The sequence below is a fragment of the Cyprinus carpio genome, chromosome B4 (genome assembly GCF_018340385.1).
Source record: "Cyprinus carpio isolate SPL01 chromosome B4, ASM1834038v1, whole genome shotgun sequence".
Taxonomy (NCBI): Eukaryota; Metazoa; Chordata; class Actinopteri; order Cypriniformes; family Cyprinidae; genus Cyprinus; species Cyprinus carpio.
Window position 1 is genome coordinate 25010813 of NC_056600.1, and position 20548 is coordinate 25031360.

The following is a 20548-nucleotide window of genomic DNA, read 5'->3' on the forward strand; positions in this document are numbered from 1 at the left end:
TTTTATAACTGATTTGAAGATTTCTCTGTTTCTGGTCTGAGTATATAAGCAAAGTGGCATTATTGTAATTTGGGATTCTGTAGTCAGAAAAACCCTACGCAGTGTGTGAGAGCCTCTGGAGCTTTGCACCAGAACTCTCACTGCTGTGTGTCTCTCTGCTGTCAGGTATGAATTAGTTTTTTTATTAAAAAATGTAATTTTGTTAAACGCATTGCGACCATTGTACGTCTCAGGTTACGCATGTAACCATGGTTCCCTGAGGGAATGAGAATCTGTGACGAAACGCTATGGGAACGCCTTCAGCTTGACAACGATCTGAATCACATGTGTAATCAGTTCAATAGATGGACGAGATATCATGGTTACATGCATAACCTGAGATGTTCCTTTTCAAGAACTTGAGCTCCGTCAAAACGCTATGGGAACGAGTATGCCCAAGCCGCCAGACTTACAAATCCCTGCCCAGTGTGGAAGCTAGGGCAAGAGAACAGAAGAGCCCGGAATGGCTCGCATATCTAGGCCATAGAACCTGACGAACATGAGGGGCCTGGTACAACCTGCAGCATTGCAGATGTCCTGCATAGACACACCTGCCAGAAAGGTCTTGGCGGCTGCCACACTTCTAATTGGGTGAGCCTTGACCCCCAGAGGCGAGGGGAGATCAGAGGACTCGAGACTATGGAATAGTCCCTTCTGACAGGAATCTCCCATGGAGGGCCGTCTAGAAGGGAAATCAGGTCCAAGAACCATACTCGGCCCAGCCAGAATGGGGTTACTAGCAGCAGATGTACCCCGTCCTGGCGCACTCTCTCTAGAACTCCAGGGAGCAGAGCGATCGGGGGAAAGGTGTACAGACGAAGCCTCAGCCAAGTCTGTATCATAGCATCCAGCCCCATTGGAGCTGGATGAGTCAGAGAGAACCAGAGGGGACAGTGCGATATTATCTGATTCGCAAACAGATCCACTTGAGCCTGGCCAAACATTCTCCATATCTGCTTCACCACCTCAGGGGCCTCGCCCCTGCCTCGACAGGATGTCTGCTCCCATATTGAGATGCCCAGGGATGTAAAGAAAGGAGCTTCCTTTGGGCCCACACAAGGATCTGCTGCGCCAGGGGCATGAACGCAGACCTCCTTGGTGGTTGATATAAGAGACCACCGCTGTGTTGTCAGTGCACACTGACACACTGACACATGCCTCTTAGGTCCGGGAGAATGTGTTTCAACTTTTTCCCCCCAAAAGTAAACCTCAGGAACTTCCTGTGATGAGGAAGAATGGAGACGTGCATCTTTTAGATCAATAATGCTAAACAAGTCCTCGGACTAGATCTGAGACACAACTTGTTTGAGTGCGAGCGTGCTGAACTTCAGTCGCTTAAATTGCCATCAACTAATCTGTTCATCCATCGAACATTTAGCATAATTTCATATAAACTCTAAAAAAGGATATTTTCACGGCCACAGAAAATACTTTCATACAGTATTAATGCATTAGAGCATGTAGCAAAATCGGAATTGTAAAGGGATATTGATTTGTAAGCCAGAATCAGAAACTCATATAATTTGTGCACAAGAGTTTTATTAACTAAACACTAACGCAAACTAGTCAAATACACAAACAAACAAACATACAATCACTCATACAGGGGAAAGGGCAAATGAGATTTAATGGATTATACCATCAGGAAAACCAGAGAATTAAGCTATGAAAAGCATCAGTTAACCACCTGCGTAAAACCATCAGCGCTGTTTATAACATTGTTTATACCTTATACTAAACCTCTATGTCATTTAGTTAAATGTACGATACTTGCATTTCCTTGGCCTGGAACGAGCGTCTGGTTGCAAAGTCTTGATGGTTTTGTAGCAAATTAGCTCAAAGTACTAGTCAGATGTTGCATGTTCCTCTGTAGTGTAGAAAAGGAAATCAACAGTAAAACAGGAGAAAGTAGTAAATTATTACTTTATTACTGTTACCAACAGGCACATCAAAGCATTTGATCCAGTCTTGTAACACTTCATTTCTCAAATTAACCCAGCCACCATTGTCATCACTATTTCCAGCCCTATTTAGATCCAGATCACCCCTGCTGCCTCTACCACGTCTCCTGGCTCTTCCACGCAAAGCACGGCCATGTGTACCGTGGCCACTCTGACCGGATCCAAAGAGCTAGTGCTACTTCCAGCCCTATTTCTCCTACCCCTGCTGCCTCTACCTCTAGCTACAGCTCTCCTATGGACACTATGACCACGTTCACCCCTGCCACCCCCATCCCCATTGGGCAAATGGTCAAAATGGTCACTTGTTTGTGCTTCATGAACACTCTCGCCTTGCACGGCGGCACTATTGTGCTGCAAAGATGTACCAGGAGAAGCTTGATTATTAGATGACCGATCGTCATTTCCAAAAGGCAAATATTCCCCTTCAGAGTCAAAATCGGCGAATAACATTTGCAACACATCCTCACGATACAACTTTTTATCAGCCAATTGGAGATTTTATCTAATAAATCTCACAATTTACTTGCAGTTATGAACTCAACTGCTTCCACATCAATGACACTATAGCTCACTTGCTCTGCTATTTCCTTGAACACTTTGAATAGGAACAAGACAATTTTGGTCTAGAATCGAAGTACTACTTGTCTACCATCTAGTGGCAGGGAATACAATTCAGATATTACACCTTATTAGGAACTACAGTCTATTTTATTAAGTATGATGTCTTGTCGCAATTTTGCTACTTTGGTGCTTAGAGGGTTAATAAAGTGTAGCAAATACTGTAATATACTACAGTTTACTATAGTAAAAACGTTCTCTGTTACAACGTAGTCTCGGTTCCCTGAGATATGTGAAGGAGTACTGTGTCTGCTAAGATGCTGTAGTGTAACTGCATGGCCATTGGTTGTGCACGGAATTAAAAAATGAACCAATGGCTCGGTAGCGGAGCTGCACGAGCCTATGGTGACAAAGCCCACCAGAGCGTGCCAGAATGAGCGAGGCATCAGGCTAAATAAGTGTGCACTTCGCTAGAGGATCCTCAGGTAACTTCGACTGAAGCGACAACACTGAGTTGTGCAGCTAAATAGCACGGCCAGCAACGCAGTACTCATTCCTGTATCTCAGAAAACCGAGGTTACATTAGTAACCGAGTAGTTCCCTCAAGGCCGTAACCATGTCTTGAACATTGTGGGGACTGACTATACAGGTGCATCTCAATAAATTAGAATGTCGTGGAAAAGTTCATTTATTTCAGTAATTCAACTCAAATTGTGAAACTTGTGTATTAAATAAATTCAGTGCACACAGACTGAAGTAGTTTTTAGTTCTTTTAATTGTGATGATTTTGGCTCACATTTAACAAAAACCCACCAATTCACTATCTCAATCAGCTAATCAACTCAAAACACCTGCAAAGGTTTCCTGTGCCTTCAAAATGGTCTCTCAGTTTGGTTCACTAGGCTACACAATCATGGGTAAGACTGCTGATCTGACAGTTGTCCAGAAGACAATCATTGACACCCTTCACAAGGAGGGCAAGCCACTAACATTCATTGCCAAAGAAGCTGGCTGTTCACAGAGTGCTGTATCCAAGCATGTTAACAGAAAGTTGAGTGGAAGGAAAAAGTGTGGAAGAAAAAGATGCACAACCAACCGAGAGAACCACAGCCTTATGAGGATTGTCAAGCAAAATCAATTCAAGAATTTGAGTGAACTTCACAAGGAATGGACTTTTCAAGAGTCACCACACACAGACGTGTCAAGGAGTTTGGCTACAGTTTTCGTATTCCTCTTGTTAAGCCACTCCTGAACCACAGACAACGTCAGAGGTGTCTTACCTGGGCTAAGGAGAAGAAGAACTGGACTGTTGCCCAGTGGTCCAAAGTCCTTTTTTCAGATGAGAGCAAGTTTTGTATTTCATTTGGAAACCAAGGTCCTAGAGTCTGGAGGAAGGGTGGAGAAGCTCCTAGCCAAAGTTGCTTGAAGTCCAGTGTTAAGTTTCCACAGTCTGTGATGATTTTGGGTGCAATGTCATCTGCTGGTGTTGGTCCATTGTGTTTTTTGAAATCCAAAGTCACTGCACCCGTTTACCAAGAAATTTTGGAGCACTTCATGCTTCCTTCTGCTGACCAGCTTTTTGAAGATGCTGATTGCATTTTCCAGCAGGATTTGGCACCTGCCCACACTGCCAAAAGCACCAAAAGTTGGTTAAGTGACCATGGTGTTGGGTGTGCTTGACTGGCCAGCAAACTCACCAGACCTGAACCCCATAGAGAATCTATGAGGTAATGTCAAGAGGAAAATGAGAAAAAAGAGACCAAAAATGCAGATCAGCTGAAGGCCACTGTCAAAGAAACCTGGGCTTCCATACCACCTCAGCAGTGCCACAAACTGATCACCTCCATGCCACGCCGAATTGAGGCAGTAATTAAAGCAAAAGGAGCCCCTACCAAGTATTGAGTACATGTACAGTAAATGAACATACTTTCCAAGGCCAACAATTCACTAAAAATATATATATTTTTTTTATTGGTCTTATGAAGTATTCTGATTTGTTGAGATAGTGAATTGGTGGGTTTGTGTTAAATGTGAGCCAAAATCATCATAATTAAAAGAACCAAAGAATTTATTTTCACAATTTGAGTTGAATTACTGAAATAAATGAACTTTTCCACAACATTCTAATTTATTGAGATGCACCTGTGTATATATACATATATACATACATATATACACACAGTACAGACCAAAAGTTTGGAAACATTACTATTTTTAATGTTTTTGAAAGAAGTTTCTTCTGCTCATCAAGCCTGCATTTATTTGATCAAAAATACAGAAAAAAAATGTAATATTGTGATATATTATTACAATTTAAAATAATTGTTTTTTAATTTATTATACTTTAAATTATCATTTATTTCTGTGATGCAAAGCTGAATTTTTAGGATCATAATCACATGATCCTTTAGAAATCATTCTAATATGATGATTCATTATCAAAGTTGGAAACAGTTCTGCTGCTTAATATTTTTTCAGAACATGTGACACTTTTTTAGGATACTTTGATGAATAAAAAGTAAAAAAAAAAAAAAAAAAAAAAAAAGAAGCTATGTTTTTAAAATATAAATATTTTGTAATAACTATACACTACTGGTCAGTAATTTGGGGTCAGTAATTTTTTTTCTTTCTTTTTTTTTTTAAATCAAATCAATACTTTTATTCAGCAAGGATGTGTTAAATTGATAAAAAGTGATAGTAAAGAAAATATATTATTAGAATATATATTATTAGAATTTGTTTTTTATTTTGAATAAATGCAGTTCTTTTTAACCTTTTATTCATCAAATATGTTAGACAGCAGAACTGTTTCCAACACTCATAATAAATCAGAATATTAGAATGATTTCTAAAGGATCATGTGATAGACTGGATGTTACATGTGACACTGAAGGCTAGAGTAATGATGCTGAAAATTCAGCTTTGCATCACAGGAATAAAATATTTTTTTAAAGTATATTCAAATAGAAAACTATTATTTTAAGTTGTAATAATATTTCACAATATTACTGTTTTTTCTGTATTTTTGATCAAATAAATGCAGGCTTGATGTAGGCTATATATATATATATATATATATATATAGCCTATATTTCATGACTAAAAACTACTGTGTGCGACTATGAAAAAATATACGACTACGACTGACCCGATCAGCATATTTGTGTTTGCAATCAGGGGAGAGTCTATGGTTTCTACTTAAAATGTGTTTTTGCACGTGTTTTGATTATAATGGAACTTTGTGTGATTGCGATTAACTATGGAGAGTGGCTGCTTTTATTGATTATGAAGGGAGTTTGCAATGTGATATTGATTTAAAACAATTCAATAAACAATAAATATTAAGTGACTTGCACTGTCTGACTATAACATTATTGCCGATTTTGTCAATGAAAATAGTTTGAAACAAAGTCACAGCTGAGCAGCTGCAGATCTCTAAAAGCAAACACAGTGGTGTTTTGTTTTTGAAAGAACATGCATTTTTAAATTAGTTGGTGATTCATGATTCCCATTCATAATTGCTTCATTCCTGTACGAATCAGCCATTCGAATGAATCAATTGAAATAATTATTCAATGATAAAATCAGTGACCTGCCGCCACCTACTAGCAGTTTTAGTTTCATTTTTAAAGTATAATTTCAGTCATTTCAATCATTGAATATTTCTATTGCCTATTAAAATTGTTCTATTTAAAACATTAATCTCAACATAAATTTATGAATTTAATTGCACTCATGCCACCTCTTAGCCTCATTAAACATCTGAAAATACTTGTTGTCTACTGCCACCGGTGGTAGTGCACGTGACATCACACACACAAGTGTAATACGACGCTTTGTATGCAAGTCTAATAACACTTATAGTTGCAACTTGTTTTATTTAGACTATAAGTTTATGGTAATTCACAAATTACCTCAAACGCCATACACAGCGTTTCCTTTAGATTGGCAGGTTTGAGCACAGGAAAATAGAATTTATTTTGCATTCAGCAAATTAATTTTGTGTTGGTCGATGGACCTTGTTGGGAAAACAAATACTACATAGCTGATCTGCAGCCATCTCCATTCATGCCACCCATCCTCATTTGACCAAGTGTCTTCAAGTTCCCGTGATCGCAAACGCCTTGCTAGTTAGTTTGGGTGAGGCTTTCTCCAAACTGGCCAAATACAAATGAGACAGCGATAAATGAAAGATGTTAACAAGAAATGTGGGAACGATTCCTATTTCAAAGAGAACGCGTGCAGATGAGGAGTTAATGTGCAACTTGCTTGGTGGCGGAACAGTGAACCGTGTCTACACCGGACACAACATGCACCGCTGCCTCGCAACAGATTTAGTCTCTTTACAGGACATTTGAACTCTAGTGTCAGTACCTCATAAACAGGATAAGGCAGTATACTGTTGGGGATTTGTAAAGTCGTATCGTGCTGCATCCAGTGTAGCATCACTGTTTATAATGAATTATATAGCCTAGTATTTTGTCATGACACGCAGCGTATCTCTCATCCTCGCACCCTTTAAACAGGTTGTATTTAACTTTCTTATTTAGGCTACTTTCTTGTTTAAATTTTTATACACAAATTATATATATAATTTACATTAATTATATAAATCAACAACTAACCCACCGTCACAGCCTTAGGTCATCATATATCAATCAATAAACATTTCTATGTTAAAACAGTTGACTAATATTAAATGATTTGCAGTTTCCATCTCACCGCGCTCTTTTCATTGTTAAACTGACACTTCGCGCTGGAATTCGTGCTCTGTTTCTGTGAATGGTAAACCCCGCCTATTTTGATTTGATTGGCCAGCTCAATTTTTGTGACATTGTCAAGCACTGTTAGCCCATTGAGCAGGCTGACAATATAACTTTTAAACCTTTTTGTCATTATAAAAACAGAGCGCTATGTAGTGCAGCGGATCAAAGCAAAAGTTTCAAATATTGGAGGGAGGGGGGGCAGATTGGCCATTTTTAATTATTGGAGGGAATTGTCTATGGTGGTTATGGCCTTTCGTTCCCTATTGATACTTAACTCGTACTGCATCTGCTAACAATCCCGCTGTGCTATGCTAGAGGAACGATTAATACTTGAACTTGCCTTAATCACCAAATGGGGCCCAGAGGTAGCAAGTATTTAGCAGGGAAGCCCCGCAGGATGTAATAGGGCCAAACTCACAGAGGTCGGCCAGGCACTGAGTAAGCGTTCCAAGAGATATTGTACAGCCTTGGAACCCAGTGGGGGCCAAGAGCATACAATGAAGAAGGCAAACACCTGAACACTAGTTTTACCATATGGCCAAAGTGAGTTTGTTTAAGCAGAAAGGACCCGGGCCTGTAAGGCCGGGACATCCAGATTATAAAACCTGGTGAATGTGGACCAAAGAAATCACTGCAGTGGATACACCACTAGACCAAGACCAGGAAGAGGCGACGCCTCTTGTTGAGTGGGCTCTTACTCCCTTGGAGCATTGTAGGCCCAATTAAGAGTATGCTATTGCGATAGCATCGATTATCCATTTGGGAAGTATCTGCTTTGTGACCGGATACCCTTTGGTGCGGTCACTGAAGGATACAAAAAGCTGTTCCGACTCCCTGAACGAGGCGGAACGCTTGATATACATTCTCAATGCCCTGACGGGACAGAGTAAATTCAGCTCTTCCTCCTCCTAAAAAAGAAGAACTGCTAGAACAACTATCATCTCTCCTAATGAAGTCGAGACCATTTTTAGGTACATAACCATGCCTTGGCTTCAGGACGACCTCGGAGTCATTGGGCCGGAATTCGAGGCAGAGTAGCAGAGCGGTTTTTAGTATCAGGGGACGAAGGTCAATGGACTGTAATGGCTCAAAGGGAGGACTTTTCAGAGTCCTCAACACCGTGGGCAGGTCCCATGTAGGGACGGTGTTAGGGCAAGGCGGGCTGAGCCTCCTATACCCTTTAAATAAACAAGCAACTAGGTTGTTCCTCCCCACCAACTGGCCAGCTATAGGAGAATGTGAGGCTGCTATGGCTGCTATAAAGATCTTGAGCGTGAAAGGGGAACGACCCTTATCCAACAGATCTTGCAGGAAGGACAATATCTGAGATATGTCGCAGGAAAATGGGTCTGTGCCATGGGCCGTACACCGGGCCATACACTTTTTGAAGGACATCCCTGTCCTTCAAAAAGTAAATTGGGCAGTGAGAGTTGCCTTCTGAGGCGAAGAGGTCGACCTCTGCCTTGGCAAAGATCTCCCAGATTCTCTGAACCGTATGTGGGTTGAGCATCCACTCCTCTGAGGGCACGTTACTCCGAGATAGCATGTCTGCTCCTTGGTTCAACCTGCCCGGCAGATGTGCTGCTCTCAGTGAACGCAAGTTGAGCTGAGCCCATCTCAAGAGGCACTCTACCAGTCATGCTGTCCGAGTGGATTAACACGTTGTGTCCCCTTAGGTCTGGCAGAAAGGTGCGAAGGCCCAAACATACTACCGGCATATCCAGGCAGTTGATGTAAAACTGGCCGAAAGCCAGTTTGCCATCTCACAGCGCTCCCCAACCCGTGTTGGAAGCTTCTATCGAGACCACCCTCCTTCTGCAGACCATTCCCATGGGCATGCCCCGTTCCATCCACTGAGAGTCTTTCCAAAAGGGACCAGAGATGCTATGCAGGCACGGCCCACCTTGACACAAAGGCATCCAAGACGGCAGGCATGGGATGGAACTTTTGGTTTCAGTCAGTACTGAAGGGGCCGCATGCGAAGCAGGCCTAGCTGAAGTACCGGAGATGCAGAGGCCATGAGGCCCAGCATCTTCTGAATGCCTTGAGAGGGCGTGGGGCTCCAACTTTGAATGAGGCCACAAGCTGCTGAATGGCCAGTGCAATATTCTGGAACGACTACCACCCTCATTGTGGCTGAGTCAAGAACTGTTCCCAGGAACGATATCCATTGGCTCAGGGACAGTGCGCTCTTAGCAAAATTGACCCTGAGTCCCAGGCATTCTAAGTGGCTGAGGAGGAAGGATCTGTGAAATAGTAGCTCGTCCTCTGACTAGGCTAAGATGAGCCAGTCGTCGAGGTAATTCAGAATACGGATTCCCATCTGTCTCAGCGGGGAAAAAGCTACATCCATGCGCTTCGTAAAAGTGCGAGGAGCAAGGGACAGTCCGAAGGCAAGGACCGTGTATTGATATGCCACTCCCTTGAATGCGAATCTCAAGAATCACCTGTGGTGCTGGGCTATCTGGATGTGAAAGTAGGCATCTCAGATCCAGTGAAAAGAACTAGTCGAGATTTCGATGATGGGCCTTAGGTCACCATCCTTTTTAGGGACGAGGAAGTAGTGGCTGTGGAAGCCTGACTCGCTCTGAGCTGGGGGATCCATTTCTATGGCTCATGCAATTCATCACCTCAGAGCGCCGGACGTGTGCGTCTTTGCTCTAACTGAGGTGAGAACCATGCCGCTGAATTGTGGGGGTCTTCGAGCGAAATGCAGTAAATAACCCCATTTTATTTTCCCCAAAACCCAGCCTGTCACTCCGAGGATGGCCTACCTGGCTTCAGCCCGCGTGACAAGGGGTTGGATTATTTAGAGTGGCTTGTCACCTTTTGGGGACCCCTCACTTGTGATAAACAGAAGAGGAAATTTGCTTTCTTTTGAAAATTCTTTCAAAAAATGCTTTGCTAGAATTAATGCTCGCGTAGTAAGAGCAGTCAACCCTCATGCGCGCTGCCTCAGCATGGGTGTGGCCCAGACACTTTATCTGATGCTGTCAGTGATAATAATCTTTAGTGACAGCATTCTCCTTTTTCGTTTTGTTTTTTAACCCCCTTGGGTCGAAGCCCATACTGGTACGGTCTGCCTCGTATTTTCTTGATGACCATGAAAAGAACTAAAATACTCCGTAATTTTTGATCGTAGAGATAAGAATAAGGTATGGTTTGAAACTCCAAAGTGTCTACTTTTATGTGTGTATAGTCATAATAAGAACAAAACAATGTGATTTTTTAAAATAAAGAAAATAAACAGGGTGCGTTCTCCGCCATCTCGCTCTGTCACCCCTCTTCACAGACACATAGATAAAACAACATGAATATCCGCAAATACTTGCCTCAAAGACATGAGAAATACATGCATAGAAAACTTGAAATGTCTACTTTTAAATGAACTAAATCACATCCAAAACAAATATGCTCTGTTAAAGTAATCCGTATTAAAACAACGTGATGTCCAGTTTTCCCTCCTCAACTCATTATATTTAATGCAGTCACGCCCACGAGCAGCTCACCGCTTTTCAGATTCAAAACATCCATGTGAGACACGCGCACATGTAAATGCCCACATCGCCCACATAAACAAACAAGTTCATCCCGGCTACTTTTTGTTTCTGGAAAAAGACGCTCTGAAAAGAATAACACAGATATTACCTCACAACGCGATCGCGCAGCAGTGGTGAATATCTTTCTGATGAGTAACCTAAGATTACTTGAATTTGTTGTTATTGTGTTATCGTGACATAACTTTTCCCAAACTATAATTCCTGACTATACGTATGAAATCAAATGAAACATTTTGAAATATATGTCATTTCATTGTCTAAATGTCTTACAATGCCAGGATGTTTACTAAATGTTTTATAACATATAAATCCACAAGATATAATAGTAGAATGAGTGTTTACGCTATGATGTTAGAGTTTATGAGTGTTTGGCACAAAGGTGTGTTACTGTTCAAGTCTCAGTGTTCAGATCAGGGCTGAGTTTCCCAAAAGCTTTGTAAGCCTAAGAAGTTCGTAAAAACGATCGTACGACTGATCTTAATATTAAGGTCTATTTCCCAAAAGCATCGTAACTTAAGTAGCACTTGAAAATCATCGTAGATCTACGAGTGCTCTGGAGTAATCGTAAAGCCCTAATTGCATCGTAAGACAGATTTATGCGGTCACCTGCAGGAAAATCAGCAGATTACACCTTTAACTTTATTCAAGTGCTTTATTCATGTGATTATAGTTAAATTTGAATTTATAAATGAAATCATTAAAAAGGGCAGAAAACAAATACACACTAAATTAAATGACTGAACAAAAAATGAATAAAATAATAATGTAGGAAACATGCTTCAAAGAAAAATAAGGATAAACTTAAAAAATGTAAATAAATAAATAAACTGTCAATGACTTACTGACGTGCAGTCATCTTGGCCCTGGAAATAAAGTCTCTACAAATATACTTTATTATATTATATTATATTATATTATATTATATTATATTATATTATATTATATTCGAGCTGTCTGGAACGCAGCATTAGGTTAACATTTAAATAAACGAGCGTGTACTACAATTACGAGCCATTCTATAAGGTGACATTTCAGCACTTGACAAATGGATAGTGACTCCTAAGTAACATTTAAAGCACAGCTTCGTGCGACTGTGTTAATTGCATTTTTGGGAAACGCACATGAAACAATAATGAACGTTCGTAAAATTACTCGTAGAAAACGCTCTTAAGCGCTAAGATCAATCGTTATCAGGAAACCCGGCCCAGTATGTTTAATCATGTGTCCTGAACTTCACTGTGTATATTTTTATTATGCTGTGTTGTAAATAAACTACAAATAATAAAAATAAAAAAAAAAAAAAAAAAAAAAATCATATTGATGGTCCATTATGCGAGGGCCTTTGTCTATGAGGTGTGAATCACTAAATATTCATGGCCATTGTCACTCCCTCGCATAATGGAATTCTATCACAAAACATGTTTTACAAATCTTAAATCAAAATATTGTTTTCTGTAAGCGAGTAAACAGGTGATTTTCAAATCATTTTGTAGCAAAAACTTTAGTCTACCACATCCAATTCTCAAAAGTCTTGTAAACAAATATTCTGTATGTGTTTTGTGGCCTTATTTCAGTGACTTGAAAATTTTAGTTTTTCACTAACATATTATTGTAGCACAGTTTGTGCTGAATACAGTGTTATCAGGCTTTAGCCATTAATATGTTTTTAGATACTGAAAAAAACACAAATGTCAGGGCATGTCAAAACTTCTCCAGGGCCCCAAAAACACCCTTAGACCCCAGAGGGTTAACAAAATTACATTTTTGAATAAAAAACAAATTCATACCGGACAGCAGAGAGACACACAGCAGCGAGAGTTCTGGTGCAAAGTTCCAGAGGCTCTCACACACTGCGTGGGGTTTTTCTGACTACAGAATTTCAAATGACAATAATGCCACTTCACTTAAATACTCAGACCAGAAAAAAAGAAATCTTCAAATCAATTGTAAAAACATAAAGACCTTTTGGTTGGTTAGGTTCTCGTGACCCCAGGGTCGCACCTGGATGGAGATAGAAAAGCATTCCCACAGACCCTAAAGGGGGACACACCCCTTCCTCAGCAGAACACAATTCTACAAAAGTTTTCAGTATTTCTCATAATACAAGCGACTGCTGTGAAATTGAGTCCAATTAACCAATCGCACAGAGACCTTTAAAATGATACCAAACATGAAAGGGAAACAACATATTCACAAAATATAACACATGTGGCAAATGGATATTCTTGCTTTTGGGGAAGAAGAGGGGAGAGCCAGAGGCAGGGAGGGGAGAGGGAAGAAGGGGGTTATAACGTTGTTTATCATTGACATTGTTCGTTCTCTTTGGAGATCCCTTCTCCAGATCAGTTTTATTGTTTTATTGCACGGCATCTGTTTTGTGAGAGTTCCTGAATTTTGGCTTCACAAGGAATTAATTTCATAAGGGAATAATTTCACTCCTTTCAAATTCGTACTTTCATTGATAATCGCAGTGTTGGAATATTGTCTTTCAACACTTCTAATAAAGATCTCATTGTCTTTGAGATGGATAATTGTAGCACGATTCATTTGTGAATTCATTTGCCTGTAGATCCTTCTTAAATTTGCAAATGCAATGATGACTGGTGATAAATTAGACTACATAGAAGTCTATCTGGATCATCTCAGGCACTGCTCTCCTTTGTCATTCAATATATTTTGTCTGAACTGCCATGAAGGCACATTCAGTTGGTCTATTCAAATTATAAGTAAATCAGGAATGATGTTCCTGATAAGATAACTGTAAAATAATACTATTTAACGTCCATCCCTCATACTACCTGACAAACTACCCATGTACTAACCTCACTATTTGATCATCAACCAAGGTAAAGCCCTCTTTCTTTTATGGCTTCTGTGTTTAATTCGGTTCTGAGTTATTAATATTAAGGACTTTTGCATACTTTCTGAGACATACTTTAAGTCTAAAGTTATGGATTATTTTATTATAGCTTAACATTAAATCAAGAAGAGAAAAAAAAATTTAAATAACTGAAAAAAAACATTTCTAATGCAGTGGCAATCATTTGTTGCACAGTTCCAAAGCAAAGCATATAGCAAACATGCCTTAATGTGTTGCTTTTTCAAAGGAGCTTGTAAAAATGAAGAGCTTGAACAAGTTTGTTTTGATCATTCTGCTTCTCCAACCGTGTCTTGCTGTGCCTGAGCAGGTTCCAGTAGAAAATGTAAAAATGATACACATTCTATACACCATTTGAGTTTATTTGAAGAGCTTATTAGTGCAAATTATTTTACCTCTGTTATTCTTATTTATTAAGTTTTCAATCCTCACAGCTTGTGTTTGGAGACATGCTTACATTTCCATGTTATGGAACTCTCTATGAGCACTATGCTGTATATGTTGATAATGTGCCAATACAAGGAAAGGAAGAAGGACAAAACATTTTTGAGATGACAAGTATGACATGTCTTTTTATTCAAAATATTTTAAGACTCACTGTTCTTTCATGAAGTTTTGTATTATGCATTTTTTTTTTTTCTCACAGGAAATCCATCTGGCTGCCGATTTAATACAGTGACAGGAATCGTTAATAGAAAAAACTATTTAGACAATCTTCAAAACAGAGATAATATTCAAACACAACCAGAAATGATAAACTCCATTATACAACTAATGAATGGAGGATGTGGAACATGGTCACTTGGAAACAACTGTGAACACATTGCCACACTTGTTCGACATGGCGAAGTTCAATCACAGTGCAATCAGGTATGCCATAAAGTAGGCTAAATGTAAAATCAATTATAATATATATATATAATTTTTTTTTTTGAACTTTGATAAATAATGTTCTAATAGTGCTGATGTTTGTGTAGCAAGATACTGCTGCTGCACCACTTTGCTTCTTTTTTAAATCCCGGAGACAAAGACGGCACGAAGAAAGTGAAAACCTTTCTCAGAGTCAACCTGCCGCAGCAGCTTGAGTGTACTCATCATCACTTTCTTCTTCTGTTTCCTTTTCTTTTAATTTTGCTAATTGTAAGAAGCTATTAATAAACCTGAGATAATGCAGTGAATGCACAACTTGATCTTATAATTATTTGAAAGTACAGTATTTTATGTAAAATTTGGTTCTACAAAACATACATTTACTTACAATACTGGTGTATTTACAGCATCTAAACATACAATACTGATGTGTTTTCAGCATCTAAATTTACAATACTGATGTATTGACGACTCCTAAAATGTAAAGGAAACCTCATGAATATTCAAATCGCGGCATTAAATTTGTTATTATTGTATTCAGCTGTCATATAAATGGCATTATGTTTTCAGTTGCATTATTAAATTGTTTACTCATACTGAATATGAAATGATAATTTCGTTCTGTTCTGGGATTTCTGCTGCCAGCTAGTTACGAAAAATACCCTACATCAGTGGTTCCCAACCTTTTTCAACTCGCGGCCCACACAACCAAACACCTATGTTTGCGCGGCCCATTGCAAAAAAAAATAAAAATAACTGACCCCGCTATTGTTGGGTTAATAACTTAGTACTCAGAAGCTAGATTGTTAACTGTAATTATTTAATGAACTAGGGCTGTGCGATATGGACAAAAAAACATATCGCGATTTCTTTGATCAATTTTGCGATTTCGATTTTAATCACAATTTTGACACACAGATATGCTTTACAGTCATAAATGCATTCAGGACGAATTTGAAACATATTTCCAAAAGAAAACCAATTACAGCTTTATCAAAAAGTTGTAACGTCTCTAGAACAGACATAAGTCAAAATAATCACTATGGTAAAGGTGTAACAATTTCTAGACTTATGGCAAAAAATATATAAATATAAATATAAATAAATGTGTCCAGGGACTTTTTTGCCATACGATGTTCATAGAGCTCATTAATTGTAGCGGTGCCTCAGGTGTTGAAATAGATTTGTTGTACATTATACAGGTTCACACGTACTCCGTTTGCAGTGCGTATACAGTATGTGTATGCAGTTCAGAAGCAGCAGCGAGAGCGCATTAATGTAACGCGAAAGCACATTAAATTAATGCGCGAGCGCGAATCTGTCCGCACGCACGCAGATTTTTTACTCTGTCACAAAACCAGACACGCTTGCTCAGATACACGCTGCTCTCGTCCGGAGAAAGTGTGCGCACTTAAACCTTGTCTTCTCTCGCTCGAACTGCGTCCTGTGCACTCACAACTCTCTCTATGCTCATGTGCTAGATATTAATTCTTTTCGCACGTTTTTATTTCTAACCTTTTACCGCGTGCAGTGTGAACGCTCTGATCCGTTAACATGGGCTCGGAAAAAAGGCGCATCACAGACAGTGTGTGAACCTATGGCATACTGCGGGAGGTCAGGGCCGCTGAAAATCGTGCTATAAAGCGATATAGAAATCGCGCACGCTCAAATCATGATTTTATGACAATTTCTATCGCACAGCCCTAGAACTGGCAATGAACAGAAAATAACTCGGGCTTATTTAATTATATATATGATATGATGTTATTATGTTATGACTTAGACATTTTACATATATTAACAATATAATTATTTATTTTAATAGTAATTGGCGGCCCACCTGCAATACCATCGCGACCCACTAGGGGGCCGCGGCCCACAGGTTGAAAACCACTGCCCTACATAATGTTAAACAAGACTTCAATTTAAACCCTTAAAATGAATAACATTTTTGCAATCGTTTAACCATTACTTATTATGTAATATTTACTTTGTTTGCCATGGGACACAAAAGGCGTTTTCTCCGACATGTTGTGACTGACAACAGAACCATAAAATACACCAAAACCTCAACAATTACAAAAGGATCAATTTTATTTGTGTGTTGTAATCAGAGCATGTGAGCGGTGTGACGCTCTGCTACGTTTTCCGTTCTATGGACGTGCGCTCCACTCAGTTGTTTTATCCACCCAAGCATGCACTCCGTTAATATTCCGCTCACGCTCGCCGTGAAACAGTTCCCGCTCTGACATAAATTTCTCTAGTACGCCTAATTGTTAACTGTTTGTACTGTTTGTTAAAATGTATTAAATATATTAATCTAACCTTAGCAAACATACCTAAAATAACATACCTAATAACAGCAGGCTCATGACAAAGCCAACACAGTGGCTGACCAACGGCCTTTTTTTAGGTGGTATGGTCTTGCTTCTTTCCAGCGCTCTGAGGCTTTCTGCTGCCGAAAAGACCATGATGCAGGGCTTTTCTGAGGCTCAGCAGAAGGATAAGACATCAAAATATCAGAGAGCCTCTCCATATTTTTTTCTGTAAATAAATCATAGTAATATCATCATTTAATGATTCAGTATCAAACTAGCCTTAATCTTTACCAAACTGTGTTCTTGATACTTTTTACTGCACTGTCAGTTTTTTTGTCTAAGGGTTTTTTTTTCTCTAATCACACTGGATTTTAGATTTAAAACTTAAACTCACCACTGATTTACCAAATTGCTTGTGAGGATATAAATCTGCTGAGGGTACAGTAAGTGGAAGCGCTCCACACTGGATGAAAGGGAGCATTCAACTGGGGTGTGTGGTGTGACTGTAAACACAGTACATAGAAGAATAAAAACATGTTGGGCTATCACTGCAGTTTTTTTTTTTTTTACCCAAAAACTGAACAATATATGAAAGACATATTTCTGTTAAGTACTTGGTAATGTCTTTTACTATACTGCCACTGATTATTAAGAGTTAAAATATTCCAATATTACATAGTACATAAAACTTTCAATTACAGTATTCTAATTTGATTTGGTCCAACATTTACATATTTTACATTTGTAGAAATTTACTAATTCAGATATAACTTGTAGCTGAAGCTTGGCGCCACCCGCCTTGCCTCCCCCTCAGGTTGCCATGTACTAAAAACTCCCTTTTAGACTTCTGTGGAGGGTCTCCTACAAAGCGTGCACGTTTCCTCTCCACAGCTGCTGTCTGTGTGTTGGAGTGAATATTTTTTGTTAGACTGATGTTGTTAAACGTACTAAAAGACAGGTGATTAGTTAAAGGAAAACATAACAGTGTGTTAGTAAGGTGTTGAATGGCTTAAATGAACCTTGCCATAGATTCTCCAAGTCTCTGTAACTCCAAAATATTAGATTTAGATATTAAAAAAATAAAAATTATTTCTAAAATATATTCCCTCTGTTACATATGCCAAAGAACATTATAGGATGTTAATGCATCATGCAGTGTACCTGCATGTAATCCCCTGCACTTCTACATTCATCACATTTTACTTTTTAATTTGTCACCCATCCACGTTCAAGTATAAAATGATTGAGGTATATAAAAACTCTTACCCTGGCTTCAGCTAGAACACGGTCTAGTTTCAGTTCAAGAGCCATGCGTCTCCGCTCTTGGTAGTGTAGATCCTGTGAGTCAAGTTTATGTTTGGAGGCCATTGCAACGCAAACAGATACCGACAGACAAATGAACACACAGACAGACAAGACGCAAACAGACAGATGTACTGTATACAGACAGATGTACTGTATACAGAGAGAGAGAGAGAGAGAGAGAGAGAGTTCGGTGAGAGAGGATGAAGAGAGAGAGAGAGGAGAGAGAGAGAGAGACGTTTATATCTCTTTAGAGGTGCTTATCTGAGCAAAAAGGGTATTTTTTTGTCAATTTAACATGTTATTTTTTTTTATACTTTTTTTTTTTTTGTCAAAATACCCTTTTTTTGTTTTTAACCATTATCACAAACACACACACACACAAAATACCAAAAAAAAAAAAAAAAAAAAAAAAAAAAAAAAAAAAAAAAAAAAAAAAAAAAAATTACACAACGTTTAATTTATTACTAACACCAATTTTTAAAAATTAAGAATTAGGTTTTCCTCATGATCCATAGTACACAACATCACTTAAACCCCATGTTTCCATAAAACAAGCCAGATTTTTAGTCAGTTTAAAATTCTGCTTTAACCCTTGAAGTCACAAAAGCTCTTAGTATTATATCTGGGTCTACCAAAACTTCTTCATTTATCTTTTTTTTCCTTGTTACCCATATTGCCATTTTCGTTTCTGCTATTAAAAAATTACACCAATTCGACTCTTATCAGAAGCCTTATACTTAGGCCCAAAAATGGAAATATTATCATTGAACTCTTCACCTAGTTTTTCAATCCAGTTTCCAATATCTGAAATACACCTCCCAGTCTAGAACAAAATAAGAACAAGTGATCAACTGATTCCTCCAAATCACAAAAGGGACACTTCTTTTCTACAGTGGGATCAATATGTGCCACATATCTGTTTGTAGCTACTGCCCAATGTATAATTCTCCACTGTAGATCTGCAGTTCATTTCTCAATGGGAGATTTATACAATGACCTCCAGCACCTTCTAGGAGAAGAGTTCGGCCCCAATACATCTGACCACTTTGTTTCTCTACATTCCCTCAGAATTGACTGATGAGCAACTTTTACACAAGTCAAATACAGTGTCTTCTTTGAAGCCTCTTTAAAACCATGAATCACTGGAGTCCTAAAAGAAAGTATTGAGTCCTCTTGTGGTTCTTCTTCCACCAAAGCCGAAACATTAAGTTCAGGAAAAAACTCCTCCTTTAGCTCCTCCTGGTCCTCGTTCAAATCCTCTTCTCTTAATTTTCGACGATGAGTAGAAGGAAAAAAAGAAATCTCATCCATTGTGTTTCATGAATCTGACAGACTTAATTCCTGTCAAATTACACATTTCCTCAGGGCTTTTCCACTCATCATAATGTTTTAAGTCCATTATCCTTGTGCAGCCAGCTCTTGCCATTACTTTCTGAAGGCTTCTTGAATTAAACACTTTTACTTGAAGTAAGGGATTATTAAAAAGAGGCTCTTTGTTTATCCAGGGCTCAGAAACAGACAGGTCTCTCTTCACTTGAAAAACTGAAGCCCATGTTCTCATCATAGTTTTATAAAAAGCAGATGTTTCCTTTAAATCCATTTCTTTTAAATTAATTAAAAACAACTGTAAATCATATTTAAAAATGTCAACTTTGTGTAACAGGGTTTTAGCGGTAACAGACCAGCACCTATTTGAGTACAGCAACTTTTGTGCTGCCTGCAGCCTAAAAGTCTTGATTCTGCTTTTAATATCTATTAATCCTTGTCCACCTTCATTTACTGGTAAGAAAAGAACAGCAGCTTTAGTCCAGTGTTGTCCAGTCCAAAAAAAAATCCACTAATTTTTTTTGTAATTCATAAACAATATCATCTGGTGAATCGAGGACGTTCATTTTATGCCACAGTGCCGAAGCTGCTAAATTATTTGTTACCAAAACTCTTCCTCTATAGGATAACTGTGGCAGCACCCATGACCACTTAGACAACCGGCTACACATCTTCTCCACCATTCCTTCCCAATTTTTCATTTTAAATGTTTTAGTCCCTAAATAAACCCCTAAACATTTCAACCCCTCTTGACTCCACTTAACACCACCTGGGAGCTCTGGTGGATTTCTGTTTACCTTTTGTCCACAATAAACCCCTTCACACTTTTCCCAATTCACTCTTGCAGTTGATGCATTTTCATACATTTTCAATGCTTCTTTTAAAACAGACATCTCTCTCATCCTTAATAAAAACTGTAACATCATCAGCATATGCAACTAACTTAATAGGTTTTTCAATAGAAACT

The 20548-nt window shown here is 38.7% G+C and overlaps 1 protein-coding gene across 2 annotated transcripts in view; it reads right to left on the reverse strand.

Annotated features, from left to right (window-relative positions):
• The window catches only part of LOC122137066, a 40076-nt gene extending 21683 nt beyond the window's left edge, over positions 1 to 18393 (reverse strand). The window contains exons 1-2 of one of the 2 annotated variants that reach the window (XR_006154580.1): positions 17345 to 17417; positions 16986 to 17176 (exon numbers count right to left, since the gene is read on the reverse strand). The gene's annotated coding sequence lies outside the window, so the exon portion shown is untranslated. Of the gene's footprint in view, positions 1 to 16985; positions 17177 to 17344; positions 17418 to 18216 lie in introns of those variants that run through there. The other variant, XM_042722480.1, reaches the window with a different exon arrangement.
• Between the last annotated feature and the right edge of the window lie 2155 nt (positions 18394 to 20548).